This window comes from Phocoena phocoena, chromosome 1, assembly GCF_963924675.1.
Source record: "Phocoena phocoena chromosome 1, mPhoPho1.1, whole genome shotgun sequence".
Taxonomy (NCBI): domain Eukaryota; kingdom Metazoa; phylum Chordata; class Mammalia; order Artiodactyla; family Phocoenidae; genus Phocoena; species Phocoena phocoena.
The window spans coordinates 174509813-174524160 of record NC_089219.1 but is presented as its reverse complement, the minus strand read 5'-3'; positions in this window follow the sequence as shown (position 1 = coordinate 174524160).

Below are 14348 nucleotides of genomic sequence, written 5' to 3'. Positions count from 1 at the left end.
AAGAAAGGATTTTAAGAGAAGCAGGAGAAAAGAAAGAATTTACACACAAGGAAACTCCCATTAGACTACTGGCGGATTTCTCAACAGAAAATTCAGGATAGGAGACAATTGGTTGAGATACTCAAAATACTGAAAGAAAATAACTATCACCCAAAATTCTATACTCAATGGAACAGTCTTTCAGAAATGAAGGAGGGATAAAGACTTTTCCAAGCAAACAAAATCTGAGGCAGTTCATTACCACCAGACCTGTCTTATAAGAAATGCTAAAGGAAGCTCTTTGAGTGAAAGAAAAAGAATGGTCATTACATCATTAAAAAAACTGGTAACTATGAATATATACTCATAATTAGATTCTGCAATATGGTAATAGTTGTACATAATTTACTTACAACTCTGGTTTGAAAGTTTAAAAAAAGTAGTAAAAATAATCATAACTACAATAATCTATTATTAGTTATTCAATATAAAAACACGTAAATTATAATGGCGATAACCTAAAATTTAAGGGAGAAGACAAATAAAAGTGTAAAGTTTACAAATTCTATTGAAGTTAAGTTGTTATCAGTTTAAAAATAGGGTGTTATAAGATTAAGATATTTTATGTAAGCATCATGGTAACCATAAGGGAAAATGTAGTAATTACACAAAACAACACAATAAAGAATTCAACGAATACTACAAAAACAGAAATATAGATCAGTGGAACAGGATAGAAAGCCCAGAGATAAGCCCACACACCTATGGTCAACTAATCTATGACAAAGGAGGCAAGGATATATAAAGGAGAAAAGACAGCCTCTTCAATAAGTGGTTCTGGGAATACTGGAGAGTCACATGTAAAAGAGTGAAATTAGAACACTCCCTAACACCACACACAAAAATAAACTCAAAATGGATTAAAGACCTAAATGTAAGGCCAGACACTATCAAACTCATAGAGGAAAACATAGACAGAATACTCTATGACATAAATCACAGCAAGATCATTTTTGACCCACCTCCTAGAGAAATGGAAATAAAAACAAAAATAAACAAATGGGACCTAGTGAAACTTCAAAGCTTTTGCACAGCAAAGGAAACCATAAACAAGACAACCCACAAAATCTGAAAGAATATTTGCAAATGAAGCAACTGACAAAGGATTAATCTCCAAAATTTACAAGCAGCTCATGCAGCTCAATATCAAAAAAACAAACAACCCAATCCAAAAATGGGCAGAAGACCTAACAGACATTTCTCCAAAGAAGATATACAGATTGCCAACAAACACATGAAAGGATGCTCAACATCACTAATCATTAGAGAAATGCAAATCAAAACTACAATGAGGTGTCACTTCATACAAGTCAGAATGGCCATCATCAAAAAATCTACAAACAATAAATGCTGGAGAGGGTGTGGAGAAAAGGGAACCCTCTTGCACTGTTGGTGGGAATGAAAATTGATACAGCCACTATGGAGAACAGTATGGAGCTTCCATAAAAAACTGAAAATAGAACTACCATACGACCCAGCAATCCCACTACTGGGCATATACCCTGAGAAAACCATAATTCAAAAACAGTCAAGTACCACAATATTCATAGTAGCTTTATTTACAATAGCCAGGAAATGGAAGAAACCTAAATGTCCATTGACAGATGAATGGATAAAGAAGATGTGGCACATATATACAAGGCAATATTACTCAGCCATAAAAAGGAATGAAACAGTCATTTGCTGAGACGTGGATGGATCTAGAGACTGTCATACAGAGTGAAGTAAGTCAGAAAAACAAGTATCATATATTAACGCATATACGTGGAATCTGGAAAAATGGTACAGATGAACCAGTTTGCATGGCAGAAATAGAGAAAAAGATGTAGAGAACAAACATATGGACACCAAGGGGGGGGATGCTGGGGGGGGGTGGGATGAATTGGGAGATTGGGATTGACATATATACACTAATATGTGTAAAATAGATAACTAATAAGAACGTCTGTATAAAAAAATAAAATAAAATTCAAAAAAAAAAGAATTCATAGAATACTGGTAACAAAAGACATTAAAACACACAACAAAAGACAGCAGGATAAGAAACAAGGAACGAAGGATCAACAAAACAACCAGAAAACAATTAACAAAACAGCAATAATAAGTCTTAACCTATCAATAATTATGTTAAACATAAATGGATTATATTCTCCAATTAGAAGTCACAGAATGACTGAATGGATAACAAAGATTCAACAATGTGCTGCTTATTGGAGACTAACTTTAGTGTTAAAAGACACACATAGACTGAGCATAAAGGGTTGGAAAAAGAAAACCAAAAATCAAGAGATAACTAACGCTAGCATGGATAGAGAAAAGGGAGCCCTCCTGCACTGTTGGTGGGACTGTAAATTGATACAGCCACTATGGATGATAGTATGGAGGATCCTTAAAAAGCTAAAGACTACCATTTGATCTCACCATTCCAATTCTGGAAAGATATCCAAAGGAAATGAAAACACTAACTTGAAAAAATATCTACACCCCCATGCTCATAGCAGCATTGTTTATAATGGCCAAGACATGGGAACAATCTAAGTGTCCATCAGTAGTTGAATGGAAAAAAAACTTGTGGTATATATGTGTAAAAATGAAGAAATCCTACCATTTGTGACAACATGGGTGAAACTTGAAGGCATTATGCTAAGTGAAACAAGTCAGACAGAAAAAGACAAATACTGTATGACCTCCCTTATAAGTGGAATCTAAAAAGCAGGAAAAAAAACAAAACCCAAAAAATCCCAAACTCATAGAAAAAAGAAATCAGACTTGTGGTTATCAGAGGTAGAGGGTGGGGGGATGGTGAATTATTAATAGATAAAGGTGGTCCAAAGTACAATCTTCCAGTTATAAGATAAATAAGTACTAGGGATATAACGTACACCACAATAATGATAAGGAACACTGATATAGAGGGAAGTCAAGAGTGTAAATCCTAAGAGTTCTCATCACAAGGATAATTTTTTCCCTTTTTTTTCTTGTATCTATATGAAAAGATGCATGTTAGCTGAAACTATTGTGGTAATCATTTCACAATATTTATAACTCAAACCATCATTCTGTATGCTTTAAAATTATAGTGACGTATATCAATTATTTCTCAATAAAACTGGGAAAAAAATAAGTAAAAAATAAACTTATTTTAAAATATTGATAACATCATGGAATAAAAGACATATATATATATTTATGTATATGGAGGCGGAGAGAGAGCAAGAGATTAGAAGCATCAAGAACAAGTGAAAATAAGTTATCAGGGTTTCAATGGAAATCTGCTCCTTGTACTACCCTTGGAAAGAAAGTGGCCCATTCAACTTCAGTCATTTTGGTTTTTTTACTCAAATGATAGTCATTTTCTAGGGACAGAGCATTTGAATGTCTCAGTTGGTTCACATACCTGAGGACAGTATGAAGGGGGAGGAAATCAGACTGTCATTTTAATGGAGAGTTCCATCAAGATGGTAAGAAATAGGAGGTTATTATGCAAAAGCAAATTAGAGATACTCCTAAAAAGAAGGATCAGAAAAGGTTTCTGGGCAGGCAAAAATAAGAATATGAGGTACATATTAAATTATAAATAACACAATAATGAATTATACTATAGTAATTTAAGACAACCTGCTATGTGGAATGGGCTAAAGCTACAAGCTGATAAAACTAAGATTTCTGGAAAACTATTGTAGGAACACAGATTTCCACATAGAATAACAAAGTGTTCCCTAGCAGTTTAAGTATCAGGTGGTACATTATCATTTTTCACAATTTGGAGAATTCTCTTTAAACTGGGAAAATTCAAACAGGTGGGTGGCCATAGAGAACCATTTATAATAGCTAATATTTTAAAAATTCTAAATGTATATTAAGCACAACACAAATCTTTTTATATGCATTTTCTCATGCGGTCTTCACAGAAATCCTATGACATAGGGTTATTACTCTGCTCATTTTGCAAATGATGATCTTAAATTCAAAGTAGTTAATTTTCTTTTGATTACTTAGCTAGGAAGAAATCCTGTTCAATCTGAATCAAATGACTTGACCTAAATCCTATTTGCACAAATGAGTAAAGGAAGTCCCTTCTTCAAGGGCTTTCCACAAAGTTCAACATAAAGATGCAACTCTCTGACTCTTTATCCAGAAATGCAATTTCACTAACCATTTTCTATTATGGTAATAATCCACAATGACCTCCAGTATCCCTTAAAAGAAAAATTCACATATTTAAAAAATACAAATATAGCTTCTAAAATAAATAGTATCCTTGAATTCAATTAAAAATAGTAACAGTAGATAAGAAGAAGAGGATCATGGTCAGGCAACTTAGTTTTATTTATGAGTTTGAATCCATAATCTTATGAACTAGTACATGGTACAGAGCATGTACTCCTGTAGCCAAGATCATTAACTTATTAAACACTAAATATTTGAACTTTACTTAGAAAACTAAACCTAGCTGCTTAAAAGAGTAGACAAATATGGATTCAAATTGTTTTCTAATGTTTTGTCTACTGCAACTAGCAAATCTAAATCATTTTTTCCAGTTCCAGTATTATTATATCACATAACAGCTTGTGAAATGGTTAAGGTCTTAAGAACAAAGCCCTCTTGTATATTTGACACTGATGAAGAGAACGGAGATAGATCATAAGTCAATGAAACAGATCGTTGTCTGTGGTACATTGGACAATGCAAGGGCTTTGAAATTGCATAAACATAGGTTTGTGTCCTGAGAGTAACTCTTATTAATTTGGGAAATTTAATTTGACTTTCTGGGTCTGGATGTCCTCATCTCTAATACTGAAATGAAGATGAACATCTCAGTGTGCTAGAGCAAACTAAAGGCATAATAATTATAAAGCATAGAAGATAGTACATAAAGATACCCAATATACATTAGTCATTATTTTTATCATTATAGTTATTATCATATAAACAGAATAGATTAGAATTATTAGAATAAATTCTGGGCATTTCTCACACAATTGGCCATATCAGATATTCTACAAGATGAGAGGCCTACCCATTTTTTTAAGGAAGTGGGATTCTATCATATTTTTTCTAATTTACCATTTAATTGATTCAGTATCTATTATAGAATAGTCATGTACATTAATCTGAGATCAGTTCAAAACCTTCATACTAAAGTTACTTTTATTCTTTTTCACGAATCAGCTTTATTTTTAAATAATGTTGAGAAAACAAGCAAATTATAGATTTAAAAGTCTGAGGGCCTTCCTTAGGTCCTTGTGTATTACAAATAAGAAAAACTTTAAAGACAACTTTTTTTTTTAATGTGGTTGTTATATTTTATTTTCCAAGTAACACTGATTAAAAATATTTACACACCTACTTTTAAGTCCACAGTTTAGCACTCCTATTTGTATGCCTGTAAAAGTTACAGCACAAGATCTTTAAGGATTGGGGAAAAAGATTCATTCAAAACAAAGCCTGATATATTATATACATGTTTTCCTCTGTACTTTATTTTAAATGCATTAATTTTTAAATGATGCTCATCTTGTTTTCATCTGGTGGTAAAATGCTAGTGCAACTTTTCATCAAAACAAAGGTTACCACAGATATAAATGAATTTTCCCAATTGAAAATGGCCCATCAGCTGCCATTAAATGAAATTTCTCAATCTAACTTAAGTGAAAAAGAATTGGTAGCTGTCACTGTAAGAAAAATATAAAGTACTATAGCATCACCTACATTTCCCCTTACAACACAAACTTGGAAAGAACCAGAGATGCTTTATAGAAGTTTAGTTTATTTTGAAAAGGCACATGGGTGTGGATGGGTTTTTTAAAACATTCTAGAAATTTGCCACCACTACTCTGTTTCTGTTGCAGAGATGACATCTGTGACTATCAGGGTAGACAAGAGTGTTGTTCAAACTAAAGAAAGCCAGAAGCCAAAATTTAACGGCGCAGTTACAATGCACTTTTCTTCAAGCAGCCTTGTGTTTCCTATATATTCAAATGTTCTAACATGCATTAGAATACATAAACGTGTATTCTAATGATTTTATGTTTGAATTTACAATATGGAAAAAAAAAAAACTTGAGGAAGGACATGACTGGGGGAAGACAGAAGGGAGAACCCTTACCACAGTGAAAATAGATACATTCGTACCCAACTATATAAAAAGAATATAATCCATTTCAGTTTTCCAGAAATATACTTCTCAAAGCTTCCCATTCACTTATGGGAAAGATCCCTCCTCTGTGGCATCAAGTGGGAAAAACCAGCTGGTTTCAATAGAAACAGTTTAGTACAACAGGAAAGAGCTTAACTTTGGTCCACATATCTGTTAGCTTAAGGACAGTCCCACTGCCCATCATCAGTTCAAAAACTCAACACGTAAATTTAAAAATATATTCTTTTGTATTTCATTCTAAAACTGGCATAGGTGTTCTGTTCTCATTTCCTGCCTTAAAGACAACTTTTGAAAACTTTTATGTTTTCTACATCATATGCATACACATATACGGTGCTATACCAGGCTTTGAAACTATGTATTTGAATTCTTAAAGCCCCAGAAAATATTTTTCAAAACGTCCTACATTTTTTAAGAAAAAAAATTTCTTAAAATTTATATATGTAATTTTAAAATTCAGTCATATTTAATGTAAAAGTGCATAGCTTGTTACAAAAAAACTAGAGATTTTCAAGAGTATCTGTACATTAAATATATCACAAAACTATTTTAATTAAGGATTAAAACTTACTAGATATAAAAGAACATTGGATAAATTTTAAAATATCTATAATAAATTTGAAAGAGAGTTAAGCATATAAAGACACATTTGTTCAGTTACTGAATTCATTTTAGGAAACTGAAGACAATCAGATTTTTCTCATTATAATCCCTGGCTTTTGAAGGAAAATGATTTTTTTTTTTTGTCGTGGCATCATATTTGTATTGGTAAGAATACATCCTACGGCAGATCACCTCAAGATGGAAACCCCTGACTTTGCCATCAAAGAGAAGAAAATTATTTTCCAAAGTTCATGTTGTCTTGAAAGCAGAACCCACTTCATGGCTGTGTGACCTGGGCAGTTGCATGGGACCCTGTTGTCAGAAAGGCCCCATGCTTAGTTTAAAGTTTGGTTGTCACTGTCTTGAAATTATTTATAATTTTTGAACAAGTGCCCCCATAATTTATTTTGCTGGTCCTGATTGATAGTATCGGATGTGCTACACATAGATGTATTTTAAAATCCAAATAACGTGTATCATTTCAGTTTTGTAAAAAGCAGAAAAATATTGATTTTAAAACAAATTATTAGACATACCCTTTGGAAAACAGCCATTGGTAAAATTATATATTTATATACTTTAAACACTGCCCAAAGCCATATGATTATGAAGTTCATAGAAGAGATTTTATAGTATTCTGTCTAACATCAAATATGTAACTGATTTTGCCTGCTTAGAAGGAAAAACAGAAGTGCTTTCACGACCTAAGGGAACACATGTGTTGCAGGAAACATTAGCTATTGATATTTCAGACTAAGAACTAAATTACTTATTTATGATACCAAGTTGGCTCTCATGAGAATCAGGATATGCAAATACATTTTTCTTAGTAAAAAAATAAGGTCAGGTTTGTTTGTTTACACATGCTTTGGAAAGAGTGATATTGATGATTATTTTAGAGCTGATAAAGACATAGGCACAGACCTTATAAGATATCTGAGGACATGTAAAAAGGGAAAAGCATTAGAGCAAGCAATAGGTAAATCTACATGTCTATGTTTCTGAAGTATAGTAATTACATTTTAAAGATTTCTCATTTATCCCATTTATTGTATATGGACATAAATACAAGTTTTCTGTGATAGTCACAAGCTGTCATTTACACATTGGTCTATCTCTATTTTCTATTTTCAGACAGACTGTAATCTCTTGAAAGTAGTATCCAGGCAAAGGGGTTTCTTACTTGTTTTTGCCTTCTCTGAAAATGGCTGTCTTGATATACCCAGTCAGGTGTAATTCAGCCAATGTGGGTACTTACATAAAAATAACTAGAATAGTTCTTAAACTGCTGGTGTTGCCATGATGAAAAAAATTATTGAGAAACAGTGAGCCCACATTATGGCATAAGAACTAAATATATTTTACCATAAAACTCTCTTAAGCGTGCATATCCTGATAATAAATGTATTTTAAATATTTACTACATGCCAGATACATTTTTGAGTGCTTTATACAGATTATCTCTCTTAATCATTTGGTATGTGCAATAAAATCTCGGGAGAATATAGCGATGCTCCACTTCTGTAACAAATTTTCAATGTCTGTTCTGCAAGGACTTAGAAAATTTAGCCAGCATATTAAAAAAAAAAGATAACTAGCTTTTTTTCCTTTGGTTTCAATTCTGTATACTTGAGGATTTCTCATTATGTCACAATATGACTTCTCTTCCAGAATCACTAATTTTTTTTTCATGACCATTTATTATATCAAATACTTTAGATACATTATCTTGCAACAATATTGTGAGTTAGACACTGTTACCTAATTTTATGTGTAAGAAAACCGAGGGCCTGAGTGTTTAAATATGCGGTGGAGCTGGCTTTAGATGTGAGTTCTGTCTGATTCAATGGCCTTTGTTCTTAGGCCTGCTACAAAGGCCTGCTGTAGGATCTAATGTCGTAATATTAAGTAATTAGCTCAGACCAGAAAATTTGACTGCTTTTTCAAATAATGAGAATTAATGTTAAAAGATCACAACATTATGGCATAAAACCTACTGTTACTTATATGTGTGTGCGAGAATAATCAATGTTAGACTAATAGATTTTATTACTTATTAATATGTTAGATTATTGAATTTTTTTACAAGGCATCCATCATGGTCACTATCACTAGTGGCTGACTTTAAAAGATACACAGTCCAGGTATTTAGGAAACACAGAATACTATTTTATTCTGGTCAGTTGTACAGAAATGGCTGTGAATCTTGGTGATCCTTATATCCTTCAGACATAGGTGTAAAAAAAAGCCTGTAATATGTCTTCTTTTTTTTCCCTATTTCTTGGCCATGCTGTGAGGCATGTGGGATCTTAGGTCCCGCACCAGGGATCAAACCCGTGCGCCTTGCAGTGGAAGCGTGGTGTCTTAACCACTGGACTGCCAGGGAAATCCTTTGTCTTTTCCTTTAGATTGTATTCTGTCCTTCACTTGGTTTGTCTAGGGCAGAGACACCACCCAACCGGGTGATGCCTAGAGACTCAGCTTACTTCATTTAACATATGAGAGAAAAAAAGAAGCAAAAAAATGTACACGGTGACCCAGTTATTGCTTTAATTTTTTTCTTTCATTAATAAAACGACGCCTCGCTCTCTTTAATGACATCATTTTTTTCTTGACTCACACTATGTTTTCCCCTAAGTGAGGCAGGAGAGGCTTAAGGTTTCCAAAGAGGCCAAAGTTTGGATATATGCTTCTTCCCCTCAAATAGAGTGGAGAGAGGAAGCAGATACACACATGCCCACAAATTTTTCTCTAGGATAACACAGACCTATCTTCATTTGGAAGACAACTTTTTTCGTTTAACATTTTTAAATTTCATGATATGAAAAACTACAAGTTTTATTTCTAACTTGAACTTATTAATGTGAGATGAATTATGAGAATGTTTTTTAAACACTCTCTTAAGCATGCATATCCTGACAATAAATATATTTTAAGTATTTACTATAATACTAAGAATAATACTTATTATTATTGATTTAATATGTATATGTACACATTTACATATTCACTGAAGAAAATCCAGTTAGAAAATAAATTTGTCTATGTAAATTGTATACCTGTAGTTCTTTAAAATATATATATAAACAATTACTTCAAAGTACTCAATTTTAATACCATATTCTGTGCTTTTTATGGTGAAATATTAACCACTGCTGGAGTTTATATTTTTCTTTGATAATGTTACCTTTCCTCTAAACCCACTGAAATATCACATTTATTTATATGGTTGATATTGAGTAATAAACCTAAAAGTAATATACTTTTCCTTTTAGAAGAGGATATAAACTATGTTTACTTGTGTGAAAAGGAAAGGCAGAGCTTGTATTATTACATTATATTACTATGCTCTCCATGTTACTTTAGACTTAGGTGGAGTGGGAATTAGCGTTTCTGGGGTCATAAAATGAGATCCAACGTGGGGTAAGGGTGCACTGCTAAATATATGAATGAAATATTGCTTTCTCTTCAGAATGATCTGAAGAAAATGAGCTGGCACCAGAACCACTGAAATGTATCTGGGACAAATATGGGCATCTGCCCCAAAGATGAACTCTGTTACCTTTCTGAGCTTGCATTCAGACCCACAGTATACATCATTCACTAAGTACACATGTTATAAGTATAGCTTGTACTGGGCAGCTTAACAGTGGACATCCCAATTATTAAAAAACCGCTGCTATTTGAAGTTAATGAATCAAGATTTATTTTAAATAATTTCAATTTTGCTTCAAGTCTTTAAAGGTACACTATATATTCTATGTACATATTTTTTTTAAAGAAAAGCTATACTTTCACTTAGATAAATACATATTTTAATAGAAATCTAATGGGTACAGATTTCTGTGGAATTCATTTTTCCTAGCAGACCAGAAGAAGAAAAGGTGATTTTATTTCAAAAATGTTTCAATGAAATGAAAAATGGAACTAGAAACTGTTATGCTACCACAATGGTAACAGAAGCAGGGTGAATAATTTCCTGTGCATTATTCAGCCTCGGTTCTACGGGGCATAGCAGTCATCAATTCAAAACAGGAAATAACCGAAGATTGCAAAAAGGGCTGAAAACTATAAGAAGTCAGATAGGCAGGTAGAATTTAATTACCCAAATTAGAACTTAACCAGAACACCAAGGTAAGGCTCTGCAGGTTGGGGAAAGCATTGCTATGAGAATGAGTTCCTCTCATGTTATCAAGAAATCCTTCAACCATTGCTCATTTCATAAAGCCTGGTTAAGACTGAAACCCACCAACAGAAATCAAACATTATACCAATCTTGTGATCGCCTTCTTCATTAAAATAGCCCTTGAACGCTGAATGTCACTTTTTTCATGAATAAATTCTTTTGACAAAATAAGATGTAGAAATTACATAAATATATACCCTTAATAAACACGGAGACAGCATGTTTGTACACTTAATATATTTCACTCTTTAATAATATGTACATAGTTTTTATTCCTTCACATAGACAATGAAAGGAAAAATTGCAATGCCCTCCCTGCCGTGCAATCTTCATGGCAATAATCCTCTAATATCATGCTATATTAGTGTTGGGGTGAGGCAAAAATGCGCTGTTCAGTTTTTGTACCCCTTAGCATTAAGTATATAAAATTATTCCATTTTCAATATGAACTCATTGAATGCAAATCAATGTTGCTGCTAGGAAAACATAAAGAGAATAGTAATGTATGCCTGGATCATAGAAATTATAAGCTGAATCTCAATAAAGTTAAACCTGAAAGTTAAGTGAGTCTACAGAGGAATAGGGCATTGAAATGATAACAGTTTTTACCTCCCCAATAATCTAAGTACTAAATGAAAATTGCAAGATTAAATTTTACTGCATTCCCTATATTTGCCGTCATATATTCTACACATGAATAACAACACATATAGGGACAAAACACACACATACACACACTCAGGCTCACACATACACACGTAGGTTCACCCACTCATTATAAACTATGAGCTGAAATTCACCCCACTGTAAGTTACAATATAGTTTGTAATTTCCAGAGAAGAAAAGTAAGCTGAGTGAGTTTTTCTGCCTGGATATTTGACTGAGGTCTGTATTCTTTAAGGTGACTTGATTGCGACCCATTTAGTTGCTATATCTATTCCATCCATTGTCACTTCACTTTTCAGCACACACACACACACACACACACACACGTCAATGTACATGCACTGTACATAAATAACTCCTTTTTACAATAGAGTTATAAGTCATATTTGACCTGCCACACATGACTTAATATCCCATTATTCTAAAGTTTATAGGACAAATTACTGTTCATGAAAACAGCCATTATTACACACTTCAACAATATAAAACAAGTGAGAATGGAAACAAATTATATTCACAAAATCAACTCAAGGCGGTAGCATGGGCTATGTACTAAAACATAGTGTCATTCCTGAAAATTTTAGAGATTTCAGGTAAATGCACGGACATACCAAGGGTAGGAGAAGTGCAGTATGCCAAGCAATACATGCCAGCACATTTTTTGGTGGCATCTAAATAAGAAGTCTAGTAGACTCCAATAATAAGTAACCTGGTAATGTACTACTACTCTCTGTGCGTGAATATAACGTTTAAGGAATCCTTTGATAACTTAATAGATTACTAGCATTTGAATGGAAGCTGAGAATTGCTGACAATACTACTACAAAAAAAAAAAAAAAAAAAGTATGGTTCAACAAGAGGGCCAAATTGTCTTGGGAACATTTCCTACCCCTTTACTGCTTAGCTCATTTCTAAAGCCCTCTAGATCTTGGTTCACATATCCTATGTGGAAATTTGTGTCAGGAGAGCCAAAGCATATATTCAGGAAAATTATTTCATACTTGAACAAGTCAAAGAGAGAAGAAACAAATGTGTTCAAGACTTCACTTTATCCAATATCTCTGAGCATGAGACTACTACAGGAATAACTGGGATTGAGGATTTATTCCATTCTATCCAATCAACTGGAAGCCTTTAGATTCCCATTTGGCTACTTTGAAGCACTGCTAGATGGAGAGATGGGATGTATTGATCATTTTCAACCCAGTTTGTGTTTATAAACTATTAATATCAATATGTTAGGTCTACCCAGTTGAGTCACACATCAACTAGAGAATTCATTCCTCTTTTTTGTAGAAGATGACGATGAGAACAAAAATGGAACCAGAAATTTGTCTTTAGTAGAGATTCTTTCATATCGAAAAGTGGGAAAACATTACCCCTTATATTCTCCTTTGTTTTCTTCCCTGTTGCTATGAGAGCTAACCTTTAAAGCTAAATTGTGATCAGGATTGTGTCTACTGATGTCTAACTTCTTAAAGCCATTTGCCTAACACCACCCACTTCTCCTTTATCTATTTTCCTGCTATTGCTGGTTAGCAAAGTATTATTTGACACAAAAAGGCTTCAGAAAGGGCCCAACTGGTATACTAGTAAAAATAATTTCAAAGTTACACAGTGCCCAAGGCTGAAATTTTACCCATTTTTTTCCCTTTACAAATTATCACCAGCGATGTTCACTACATCTCATATGATTCTCAGTTCAATTTACATGACAATATTAAGAGATTCCAATGATATAAGAGAAGCAATATGGAAGATGCTCTGTAAAATCTCTCATCAACACTCTAACATCTGAGGTAAATTTGGAAGAGTATATCATAAAGAAAAAGGTATGTGTCTGAAATTTTAGAGAAAACAGATGCCTAAACATGTGGAAAATAAACAAGTGTATATATTTGAGGGCCATAAAGAGACCTTCCAGAAGCTAGAAGGAAGGATGTTGATAACAGTTTAGAAGCAAGGGACATTGAAGCCAATTAGGCATGGCTAAATGAGGTCAGATACAACTGTTACAGAATAAAAGGCCGTGAATTTTACCACAAAGAAAAGCAATTGAATTTTGCTGAAAGGAGTGACCATATTTTTGCCAGCAGAATTAAATGTTATCAAGGTGAGTTACTCCATCCTCAGGATAAAGCAGATGCTCTAGAACTAGTTAAGACATATACTATAATAGCAGACAAGCTTGATTATAATAGCAGACAAGCTTGATTAGCAGGACAAATCAAGGGTCCTGATTCATACTTCATGAATGAAACAAGGAAGCAAAGTTAGGGATACCTGCCCTCTTAGCCATTGCTAGGACAGCCAGTGTACAGTCCAAGGAATGACTGGCCATTAGAATCCTTGGGATTTCATTATTAATACCAGAAAATCAATTAGCATGAATAAAGTAATAAAAATTGAATAGATCACATCAAATAGACAAACGTATCCAGTTTCCAGAGGCTAATTTTAATATCAGTCAGAGGAAGAAGACAGTTTGTGGGATCCTTTTATCATAATAGCCATTGAAATCCTAACAGACATAAACATGGATCCAATTGGCCAATATAACCAACAACTGATAGAGCTCACTATTCAAAACATGTATGGCAGATTTATTAAATGTTTGAGAATCCAAGAGAGATTTAGATGTCTGAGCCCAAGAGAACTTACACTGTGGCTTGGCTCCCATATAGATGGACCTGC